The sequence below is a fragment of the Saccoglossus kowalevskii genome, chromosome 14 (genome assembly GCF_978046115.1).
Source record: "Saccoglossus kowalevskii chromosome 14, keSacKowa6.1, whole genome shotgun sequence".
Lineage (NCBI taxonomy): Eukaryota > Metazoa > Hemichordata > Enteropneusta > Harrimaniidae > Saccoglossus > Saccoglossus kowalevskii.
The window spans coordinates 25,166,750-25,178,554 of NC_140654.1; the positions used below are offsets into that span (position 1 = coordinate 25,166,750).

Consider the following 11,805-nt stretch of genomic DNA (forward strand, 5'->3'; position numbering starts at 1 on the left):
TATCTGTGACATGAAAAAAAAAATGACCATTTTATTCATGTAATGAAAAATAAAATGATCATTATAATACCCATTAAAAAAATAGATTGTCACCCACTCCATCATTAAATAAAAAATTACTATTATTCTGACCAGTGTAAAAATAGTGGTCATTATAACTACCAGTTTGAAAATACTGGCCAATATTTTGACCATTAAAAAATTTCTGGTTGGTATTCTGGCCATTAAAAAGATAGTGGCCATTACAATGGCCAGAAGTGACTTTTCAAAGGGGTCTGAGGGGTGACAAAAACAGAGTTAAAGTGAAATGAAAAATTATTATAACCTCCTCACTAGCCTAAAAGTATGAATAAATATTCAAAAGTTGTGAAAATTAAATCTTTCCGAAACGCGACGGAATTTCCGAAAGTTATCCGGACGCTGTTTTTAATATATTCTATTTATTCATATCATCTCATGATTTGTACATATTGCTGAATAGAATAAACCAAAACGCTATGACAATGTTTACGACTAGAGTTCATGAGTGGCTCGTTTGAACTGGAAATGGAATGGTCCAATTTAATGTGTAGTATTATCTTCCGTCAAGTTGTCTCGCTGCCACTAATAAAACAAAAAAAATAAACAAATGTAAACAGAATGAGTGTGAATACAAGTGGAGCAAAAATGATGTCTCGAATGCATTATGACCCCCGCCCAGTAGGTCATGTTTTAGATCGCATAGTTTGTTATTTTGACATTTTTTTTATTAGAAGATAAGTAAAAGAAAGTTAGAGCTAAGAAAATGTTATAGACAGATTATTATGAAACATCTAAGAGGGAATGCCCTTGACACTTGTGGGAAAGCAGTTTCGTGAATTTTTCATTTACAACGCAAAAACATCCGAAAATTCATACATGGTTGTCATAACAAACAAACAAGACAAACTTCAATATTGGTAGAGACGTTGATCCGAAAATTATTTCTTAATTTACTTCAAAAGTAATTGACTTTTTTACAGCAAATTTTCAGATAGGGAAACTAGTACCAATCGACTATATGTCTGGGATTGCATATTTCGGACTAATTAAATATTTATAAATGTTATAGATTCTCAGTACATTTTCAGACAGGATACCAATCAGTAAGAGGCTTGCTGAGATATGAATCGAATCATTGAAATACAAAATAAGGGTTTCTTTCAATTAAAGACAGGCGAATTAATTCTAATAAACATCAGGAACTTCGTGTTAAAGGATTGATTGTGAAATTATATTAACCTCGGCTAAAGAGGACATGCTACTCATAATAATTAATTACAAAGAGTTTGCGATATCTGTACATGAAAGTAAAATAAGGCAATGTACTGTGGCATAGTTGTTACGGTATGTCACCTAGATGTTCGTTCATATTTGTTTTTGTATTTTTTTGGGTTTTAACGTAACAGTTAAATATTAACCACATGTCTATAATAAAAGTACCTTCACATCAAATCAAATATATTCACCAATTCTCGTTATTATCACACGTACATTCATGCTGCGAACAGCTACTTACCAGAACCAACTTCATCAAGTTTCTGTTCCACGAAAAGTATGAGAAAAAAAAAATTGAGATTAGTCTGAGCGCCATTATTCGACTGAATGAAATATAGCCTACTTAAACAAATACATTCCCGCTTGTGATGAATGCTTACAAAATAGTAGTGCTACAAAAAATATAATCTCGCCCGGAATGAAAAATATGATTTGCGAAACCCAGCTTGATTTTAATTTTAAGAATTTTTTACAGAACCCACGTGTTTTATCCATTGTAAATAAAGGTTGAAAATCTTGTACCTAAGAATGACAGTAACTTAACCCCTCAATAGTTATAACATCGATCCCTCTTCTTTTGTAGGTGTATTATTATCAAACCGTTCACCCAGTCATTCGGGAAAAAGCCAGCTAATAGTAATTTGTTAATTAATGTTCATAGAAATCACGCGGGCATTTGTTCAACAACTCAATGACGTATCGTTTTAGAGACTCATGTATACGTAATTTAATTTTTAGCTGATCAATGTGCATACAGTATTGAGTAAGTCTTCTTCTTAAACAACATTTAATACTTTTTTGAAAATAACCAAATTATTCCTGACTGGTGATATTAAAACTGACCTGGCTGATCAATATTAAGAAGGGAGCAGATGTCTGCGAATTCGGTTGACTTAATCCTTCTATATTAGCTTATATATTTCTCTATTTTCGAACTATTATTCCTTAGTTTTGAGTAGTTGGTGATAACTTGCTTTGCATTAGAACAGCAAGCGACTCTTGAGTTCTGGTTCGTTTAAATTCATTTAATGTTCTTGTTCTTTTACTTTCACATATACAGTCTAATTTTTTATGGTTTTACGGAATTTACGTGTTGCATTTATATGCTGCAGTATATAGGAGTATCGATTTTAGTGACGTCAAAGCTACAATTGTCATGTGAACGGCGCGTTCACTATTCAAGAAAGGAAATAAAGGCGTCACCAAACCGATAATTCCAAATCAACCTTAAATTACACCTCTTGTCATTACGTAATGTCTACAGAAAGTCTTCAGTAAGACTATGCCACCGGTACGTGTTTTAACACTGAATACTACCAGTTCGTAATCAGATTCCTTTATAATATCTATATGTAAATCTACAATTGATTTCATTACTGGGAAATTACAATGTAGCTATAAATAATCAACAAAACTGCTGATATTTGCTTTCCAACATGTAAAATCGTCTATTCCTGATAGCTAAACCAGATGTTTTACATAACTCTAGGAAGCAGTGCCCAAATTGCTTGATTGTCTGGGTGGTAAAAATAGTCAGTAATAATGTCACCATCAAATGGTACATGTGAATTATTTAAAAATATAAATGGTCTTTCGCAGTTAAATTTACCGCATATTAAACAACGGTAATCTTATTCGTCTGTAAATAATGTGCGTAATCATTTTCTAATTCATTAAATAGTGAGTCATTAGAATGCGACGACGATCCTTCTTGTGATAGATATACATTTACATACACAATTAGTATACATTTTAATGCAAAAGAAAATTATCTGAATAACATAAACGATATTTTAAAGCTAGGTATTCGTGCTGGAAGTATCTAGGAAATGAGGTCAAGAAATGAAAAGTGTTGATACTTCTTGTATCCAATCATGGCTTTATTAAGTTAAATTAAATTAAATAGATGTATTAAATGAAGTAGACGGCCTCACAAAATCATGTACGCTTCAATAGTTATACTCGGTATATACCTGCTATTTTTGTGCTAAAATGCTAATTTGGGTTGTGATATTCTTGTTACACATCCCGTACAGTGCACCTCAACTGTCATCCGGTTACATCATATGTCCTTTTAGAATGAAACATACAATGTTCAGATGGGGCACACGGTCTGAAAGGTTTTACTTTTTGTTATTGGCCAGTGGTGGCGGCACAGGGGTTGCCCCCTCGAAAAACAGTTGGGGGGCGCCTCTCAAAATTCATGCTGAAACCTACCGTGCCAGCAAAATTTGCCCCTCAAAATGCAGGAAATAGCGTTTCAGAGGGTCTATATTTCAAAATTCTTAAGGAGAGTATGCTCTCGGACCCTCTAGTAAGGTCACGCCTTCGGCGCAAGGTTGGTGAGCTGATCTCGCCCCTCATGCAAAATTTCGTGCAGCCGTCTATGTTGGTAAGTATCGGTAAACGTGTTGATATTCATTTGTTGTAAGCGTTTCCGAATTTCATTTTGCCTATTAACCGCCAATGGCGCTCCTCAATTATTATTTATGTCCTGCCCTTTACAATGGGTGATTTAGTCACGTGGCTGACAACAAGCATACAATTTGACAACTTGAGAGTTGAAATTCCTGTCCGTTTCCGTTTCGTTCTGCAAAATAGTTAATTAAAATTACATTGCTTTTTTCTCTAGAACATTTATTTACTTTTAAGCACCTCTTACATCTGGATAATGAGTTTAGATACCACCGTTTTGCTATGCTTAACCATCGGTTTATTGTCATTGCTTCGAAAATCAAACATTGTGCCACCACTTCAACATGAATTCCCAGCCCATGAACAAATGAAATGGTCTGAAATAAGATTCTACGTATAGGACCTGCTTTTTCATACACAGTGGACCAAAACGCAACAACGTCATGACTTTGTGCATACCAATGCTTTCTAGACTACTTCAATCATGTGATGATTCAGTTAGAGCCTATTGCAACATGATTCGTATTATTTAATCCCCTCATTATGTATCAACCTTTGCCTACCACCAGGTAGGCAAAATGGTAACACTTATTAGCATGTTTAAAAAGACAACTATCTGCAACAGATACACAGCCGTATGCACTACACATACTCCACAGGGGGGTTTCAGCATTCGCTGCTATGATTGCTGGTGTCCAAGTTATGAGGGGCAATCCACCACACCCACTGATCTTATCCTCCACCAGATGGAAAACAAATGAAATCATGGCATTATTCTCGCCTTGTAGTCAGTTGAGAACAATTATATACATAGAAACGAACGCTATTTACGTGGACTCGTGCTAAAGTGTGGACTTGTTTTATTGGTAACTATCGGCTTTGTTTCAGCTTAACATTCTACATTATAAGTACGTGTACCATGCTTATAATATTATTATTCTGTTGGAAAAAAACATATGCTATTGACATAGCGTGGTATGGAAGGCTCACAAAGATTTAATGACTTTCAAATGACATAATAATAAGATTATTTTTGAGCATGTGAAATACGTGCAGAATAAACTAAATATATAATATGGTATAGAGAAATATTATACTTGACGTACCTGTAATTCCCATTCCAACTCGTCTATATCGAAAATGATACAAGTTACAAAAATTATTAAGCTCAAAATAACTGTCATTAACATTTTTTAATTAAATAGAATAAATTAATTAATAAATTAACTAACCTTGATCCAAATTATCGCCGTTCGCGTCCTGTTGAAAAAAAAATGTTCTGATAATAATTATACCAAAATTTATTCATGGATTTAACAAATTTAATGAGGGTAAAAATGAGTAACAATGGTATTCATTATTAGCTGACTCAATGATAGCATTTTAGTTTATTATCGGGACCTGAGTTTTGCATTACTATGTTTGGAGAAGACTTGAACACATTGATGAATGGAGATGGCTATTGTAAACGTTGAAACAAGATATTCTGCAATTTCTTATCAAAACTAGCCATTCTGTTGAAGATATATGTGAGAATTCTCTAAGATGAAGTACATAAATACTATATTATTATAGGACACACACAATAATACAACATGTGCCACGCCCACACCCAGCATATCAAAAAAAATGTCAGACAGCACAATCTGCCTTAGCACACTGTACAAACGATGTCAATATTAAATGAATAGTTAGGCAATTATTGAGTGTAAAAGTTTAATCATTATTCAGTATTTGATAACTAGACATAGGAAAAACACAATGCTAAAGTTAGACCCGACACCATTCAGTGTAATATTTAATCAAAATATTAAAAGAATAATTAGGCTATAATCAAACATATCATGCTGACAAGCCCGAGAGGCCAACTTGGCTCCAGGTTTTATAAGCAAACAATTATTTTATTATTCCTAACTAAACAGTGGATGTATATACATGATACAATGGAAAATATGGTCAACTACAGTGAACTTACAGCTGCTTGGATTTCTTCATTTTGTATAGTGATTACCAGTATGAATACTAAAGCGAAGATCAACAATGTTCGCATGTTTGGTGTAAATGCTAAAATTATAAAAAAAACAGTACGATTAGTATGCTGCAGTTTAGGTATTCTCGTCATTATTAAACAATAATGTTATACACAACAAAACAATTCATCACCTTACTTGCTTCAATATGTGATGTGCCAACACTGATACCACTCCTGTGTGATAGGTAGACAGAAATGCTAATACTGGTAATCTGTGCTATTTCGATGATTATGCATATGGGCGTGTTTTACGTCATTCGTTGTCAAAATAATGTATGCGTGTTCGCTTTCTGTTTTCAATATTAAATTTGCATATTTACTTTTCACCGTTTTTGGGTGTGTACATATCTAATACATGCTACACATGCTAATACAATTCATTCAGAAATCATAACGTAAGTAAGATCTATGTATTTTTCGCAACAGTGTCCAGGAAGTTATAATGATACTGCTTGTACCCAAAACATGCCACGTATATAAAAGAATTGAATATATATATATATATATATCGGCAGCCTCACAAAGTATGCACGCTTAACTAATAAATATATAAAGTACCTACCTACTTCTTTCATGTGTTAAAATATAAATTTGATGTAATGTTCTGCTTACATGTCTTTTCAAGGTATTGACCAGAAGTAAGTATGAACAGGGACAAACTTCATTTCGCTATTCGACCACTATTGGCGTCTTTCACTGAATATAAATATATAACGCATATATATGAATATATATATGCGTGATTTAGTCACGTGACTGACAAGCATAAAGTTTGACAACATAAGATTTCAGCTTTAGAAATAAAAGTGTTCCACATGTACCAGTAACATGATCTCATACATATGGTGTTTAATACATGTTCTCAATCACAAACTGTAGGGTCACTCGGTAATTTGTCACAATTGCGATTGATTTGGAGGTTCAATGCATACACAGTGTTTTGAAATCTATGCAAATTTGGGTCGAGACAGATTAGAGATTAATTAGGTTTGTTGTTGTAATACTTATTTGTCTTTTCGACCCACTTTTGGAGGCAATTGCTGATTAACGACTCTCATAGACAATGACACTATCGAAAATGCGTGGGCTGATATGGTTTGTTTCACCCTTTGAGATTTGAAATGATTTATACACGAACGTGTGACAGAATAAATGGCTTAAAGATTGAATATAGTAAATATGCATAGAATAAGTTATGAACAGATGGTAATGTGGTTGAAATGTAACAATGGGAAAATAAATTTATTATTCAAATAATGCATTCTCTATAGAATTATGTGTAGCTCGAACTATAAATACATTGTTTTCAGTTATCTAACTTTGTGTTTTATCAGTGACAGAAAGACAGTGGGGAAATTAATGCTATATACAATACCAGGTCATTTCTTTTTCTAGTCCAAACGCAGTACTTATGAACCATAGTGGCGAATGTTGGTATAGAATATAAGGTTTTCCTATTAGTAATATGCATGTTCACGAGACTAGCTGAATAGAAACCATGCTTAAACTTATTGTGTGTTTGCATAAAAATATATATGCAATGGTACAAGACACACTTCTACGGACTTGGTCCGCTAAAACACAGAGAAGAAAACTATTTGAATAGACAAGTTGTGTAATTGTTAAAGACTACAATTGAATAAGTATTTTTTTTTTAAGAATGAATAATGGATCAATAATAGAGGCATTTTTGAATCACGAACAAACTAAAGTCTAACTCTCTAATCACACTACCTAACGAACATGGCTTATTCAAATCTTACCAAGTTAATTTATTTATTAATGCGTTACCATCACACAACTAAGATCTTAAGATACGATCCCCCATTGAGTCGGCCGTGCACACATCTAAAGTACGGGGCGACTATTTCTTCTGCAGGTACTGATTTTGGGTGTTCGTATTCTTTAACAGCCACTATACTTGATCAGAACATATATATCTCCAAAAATGAATACAAGTATGACAGTTAGATCCCTTGTCACCATAACTAGCTTTCAAGATAAATTATAAATGTAGCTTATGTATATAGCACACATGCAATATAACGAATTCTACGCCGCCCAGCGCAACTTAAAAATGCACAAAATAGTCAGACAGAGCAAATGCTCCCCTAGCACACTGTACAAACGATGTCAGTAATAAATATTTCTAACCAAAGCCATTCAAGGTAACAGCAGACATTACATGATGATAAAATGGAAACTCTTGTCAACGCAAGGGGACTTGCGGCAGGTTGGTCTTCTTGGCTTGTATTGTGATTATCAGTATGAAATACTAAACAAAGAACAACGGTGTTCCATTGTGTGATGAAAATGCGGAAATTATTAATGTCAGGACGCAGTTTAGTGTGTCTGACCATTTCGACATGTCACTATTAAATGGTATTATTACACATCTCTCACCGTAACGCCATAAGTTACAGCGTGCCGTAATTTTGTGGTATTATAAGAAAATGCGAATTTAAAATATGGAATAATTACGCGCGTAAGCGTCTCCTTAAAAACAAACATGGCTGCCACAATGGTTTGACTGGACTCCACACAAAGAAGCTCGCAGATTCTGTTCTAAACTTTTTGGATTTCGACATTCCCATGATGTATCCTTGGAAAGAAAAGATATATAATAAGTTGTTTCAAGGACACCTCAAAATATGCAGCGTGAAAACAATCATCTGAGTTTTACTTCTTCAATGTGGATGGCAACCTGCCTGCTACATACTATACATTGTCTGCTCACACTGATGTTAGAGTATACTTTTTTGGTAGTTTGTACTATTACTTCCAAATCGTTCTCGAAAAATCTTCTGCCAAGCGCAAAACATGTACTCATTATTTTTTATCTGTTAAACTGGTGATTCACCCATGCAGGTTTTAATTATTTCTCTGGGAAGTTGGCATGGTGAAGAGTATTTCATGTAATTGTTGACCACATCATTGCACCCATATGTTCGATTAAATACATTATGTTTACTTATCACTGATTCCAAAATATATAACATTCTACTGTTTAGTGAATAATATATATTGTTGTCTGAGTGGTGTGATTAACAGACTCATTGACCCGTTGTTTATTTTAAATATAATAATATATTTATATATATATATTGTCTTGACAACTCATACCAGTAAAATTCTAATTCAGCTTGCACCCACGACGAAATTTATATGTATGCTTCAGTGTGAAATCGATTATATATAAAAATGATCAAAAGAGCGTTGAAATTTTAAAACGAGGTGATTTTTTTCTACTTACAATATTTTCGGAAATATCGACCGATGCGCTGTAGAGGTCGATGCGACTGCGTACTGTCTTAGTGCATACTTTGAGGTATCCTTGTAATAACCTTATTGCTATACATTTTTTCCTTCCAAGGATACGTCATAGGAATGCCGAAATTAAATCAGCAAACTTCTTTGTGTGGAGTGCGGTCAAACCCTGGTTGCAGCCATATTTGTTTTTATTATTAAAGGACGCTTACCCGCGTAATCATTCCATATTTGGAATTCGCATTTCCTAATATGGTAGGATGAAAATACCCCGCAAAATACCGCGAAATTACGGCATGCTGTAATTTATGGCGTTACGGTGACAGATGTATAATAATAAAATGTATTTTTTACATTAATACAATTCTTATTTACAGAGATGGGGTGAAGAATACTTCCGTACCACTGTAGAAGCTGTTCAAAAGTATGATGTGAACATATGAACTGTATAACATAAATGAAATCAAATGCCGACATCTTGCATATCACCACGGTGATCATAGTCTATGTTACAAGTTTATATACAACAATGATATGTTGTCAATTTAATGAATAGTCTTGTAATCAACCATTCCAAATGTTGGCAAGCACATGTAACCATGACCAGTGTTGTGTTAACGGAGCAAGCGAACGCATGATTTTTGTAATGACGAATTATCAAATACTGCGTGGTTATATAATACTTGTCTGCTTTCCATCTAACCTAAATGCAGCGCAAATGAAGGAAGGTGCGAACATTTCTTAGATAAAGGTATGTCGCAAACTCATCTACACAGCTAAAACTTGATGTGCCTGGGTTGTTTAATGCTATCAACTATATCGTTGAACCGAATTGTATCAAATGTATATATCAACTGCAACTGCTTCACTATACTTGATTGAAATCCTGGTAGATTGAAAGTCGCCGTGTATGGCGCTAATCAATTCATACCTAACATTGTCGTTTGAGTGGTGTGATTGACAGACTCATTGACCCGTTGTTTATTTTAAATATAATAATATATACATTGCCTTGACAACTCATACCAGTACAATTCTAATTCAGCTTGCACCCACGACGAAATGCACATGTCTGTTTCAGCGAGAAATCGAATATATATATAAAATGATCAAAGGAGAGTTGAAATTTTAAAGAGAGGTGATAATGATTTTTTCTACATATAATATTTCGTTTGAATTAATGTACAAGACTATGCCACTATGTCATGATAATACTTCTACAGCAGAACATGGAAGCTAACTGGAATATTGTTGATGAATTTCGAAGTACAATATGAGGTTATTACCAGGATACCTCAAAGTATGAACGAAAACAGTACAGCGGAAGTATCGACCGATGCGCTGTGGAGGTCGATGCGCCGGCGTACTGTCTTAGTGTATACTTTGAGGTATTCTCGTAATAACATTATTACTATACATTTTTTCCTTCCAAGGATACGTCATGGGAATGCCGAAATCAGAACAGAATCAGCAAACTTTTTTGTGTGAAGTGCGGTCAAACCCTGGTTGCAGCCATATTTGTTTTTATTATTAGAGGACGCTTACCCGCATCATCATTCCATATTTGGAATTCGCATTTCCTAATATGGTAGGATGAAAATACCCCGCAAAATACCGCAAAATTACGTCATGTAATCTATGGCGTTACGGTGACAGATATAATAATAAAATGTATTTTATACATTTATAAAATTCTTATTCGTGATAGTAAACTATACATCGGCTAATTCCAAATAGTAAGTAGATTGAATTCACTTACGGAGATAGGGTGAAGAATACTTCCGTACCACTGTAGAAGCTGTTCAAAAGTTTGATGTGGGCGTATGAACTGTATAACATAAATGAAATCAAATCGATCACTGGTAGCATAGTGGTTGTCGCATCAGACTCATGATTGGTAGACCCAAGTTCAAATCCTACCTTAGGCTGAACATCAAATGGTCGACCCCTACCCTGGGTGAGTGTGCCACAGACTCAATGGGAAGGCCAATTCCACTGGCCGAGATTCATTCACTAACGAATGCGACTTTGGGGAACCTTGGTTAAGGTCCGCAGGTGCTTGTGTTCGACCGGGCCTGGTTGACGCCAGGATAGCGCATTACAAATTGCCATTTGACAGAGAGATGGCCACACAGCCCTGTCATGTGTAGTCTCAAACATGAATATGACTTCTGTGGCAAAATGCACTATGTATCGTCAATTTTATGAGTTATCTTGGAATCAACCATTCCAAATTTTGGCAAGGACATGTAACCATGACCAGTGTTTTGTTAACGGAGCAAGCTCACAAATTAGCTGAAAATTTTGTTATGAAGAGTTATCAAATACTGTGTGGTTATACATACTTACTTGCTTTCCATCTAATCTAAATGCAGGGCTAATGAAGGAAGCTGCGAACACTTCTCAGTTTCTTAGATAAAGGTATGTAGCCAACTCATCTACACAGCTAAGACTTGATGGGCCTGAGTTGTTTATTGTTATCAATTATGTGGTTTAACCGAGTTGTATCAAATGTATCTATCAGCTGCAATTGATTCACTATACTAGATTGAAACCCTGGTATATTGAATGTCGCCGTGTATGGCGCTAATCCATTCATACCTAACACTGAACTTTAATGGCAAAGTTACACGCGAATTGCATGGTGAACATGGTGTACGGCATAAAATTCAATTAAGTTCCATTGCTTACGTTATATTGTCCATATGCGTGCAAATATCTCTTTTTGAACTCTCATTCCCACTATACCAACAAGTTCGAGCAGCTTTTACTGATATATATTTTCTATCATTCAA

The 11,805-nt window shown here is 34.6% G+C and overlaps 2 long non-coding RNA genes across 2 annotated transcripts; one reads left to right on the forward strand and one right to left on the reverse strand.

Moving 5' to 3' along the window:
• Nucleotides 1-423: 423 nt before the first annotated feature.
• On the reverse strand, nt 424-5,963 carry LOC146734618 (uncharacterized). Its single transcript, XR_014931549.1, has 6 exons — nt 5,880-5,963; nt 5,687-5,775; nt 4,944-4,971; nt 4,818-4,840; nt 1,538-1,559; nt 424-603 (listed from the first exon to the last, which is right to left on the reverse strand). It is a non-coding gene; the product is annotated as an uncharacterized LOC146734618 (long non-coding RNA).
• Nucleotides 5,964-7,882: 1,919 nt separating this feature from the next.
• On the forward strand, nt 7,883-9,559 carry LOC146734619 (uncharacterized). Its single transcript, XR_014931550.1, has 2 exons — nt 7,883-7,976; nt 9,388-9,559. It is a non-coding gene; the product is annotated as an uncharacterized LOC146734619 (long non-coding RNA).
• The last annotated feature ends 2,246 nt before the right edge of the window (nt 9,560-11,805 follow it).